This window comes from Mandrillus leucophaeus, unplaced genomic scaffold (genome assembly GCF_000951045.1).
Source record: "Mandrillus leucophaeus isolate KB7577 unplaced genomic scaffold, Mleu.le_1.0 Scaffold1595, whole genome shotgun sequence".
Taxonomy (NCBI): Eukaryota; Metazoa; Chordata; class Mammalia; order Primates; family Cercopithecidae; genus Mandrillus; species Mandrillus leucophaeus.
Genome location: NW_012101582.1, coordinates 40,128 through 40,819, shown reverse-complemented (window position 1 = coordinate 40,819; position 692 = coordinate 40,128). Strand labels below are relative to the sequence as shown.

General features: G+C 42.8%; 1 protein-coding gene across 1 annotated transcript in view; it reads left to right on the top strand.

Moving 5' to 3' along the window:
• LOC105536454 (KAT8 regulatory NSL complex subunit 1-like) overlaps positions 1 to 692 on the top strand; it is a gene marked incomplete at its 3' end in the record, with an annotated part of 3,093 nt that overhangs the window by 101 nt on the left and 2,300 nt on the right. The gene's annotated exons all lie outside the window — the stretch shown is intronic.

Sequence of the window (692 nt, the reverse complement as noted above, 5' to 3'; positions counted from 1 at the left end):
GAAGTGCCTGAAGTCCCAGCTACTCGGGAGGCTGAAGCAGGAGAATCACTCGAACCCAGGAGGCGGAGGTTGCAGTGATCTGAGATTGCGCCGCTGCACTCCAGCCTGGGCAACAGAGCGAGACTACATCTCAAAAAACAAACAAACAAACAAAAAAAAAACACAGCAATAGACAGATTTGACCCTTACGTGTATTGGTGCTTTTATGAATAATGTTTTCTCATTTATTTATTTTTATGTTAATGATTCGAATTGTCATACTATAAAGGAGCTTACTAGAGTGCTGTAGGGCCTACCATCCCTTGTTGGTATTGCTCCAAAGATAAACTTTTTTGACTAAATTGGAGATTGCCCTCATTTGGGGTAGGGAATGGGGGTGCTTAGTCCAGTGATTTAACAAGCATTTTGGTCTCAGGACCCTTTTTTCACTCTTAAAATTTGTTGAGAATAGCATGTAACTTGTTTTTCTTAGAAGCTTGGAGAAATTTTAAAAAATACTTAATAAGTAATTCAGGCTGGGCATGGTGGCTCATGCCTATAATCCCAGGAGTTTGGGAGGCTGAAGCTGGGAGTTTGATACCAGCCTGGGCAACAGAGTGAGACTCCATCTCTACAAAAATTCAAAACATTAGCTGGGCATGGTGGCAAGCACCTATAGTCCCAGCTACTGGGAGGCTGAAGCAGGAGGATCA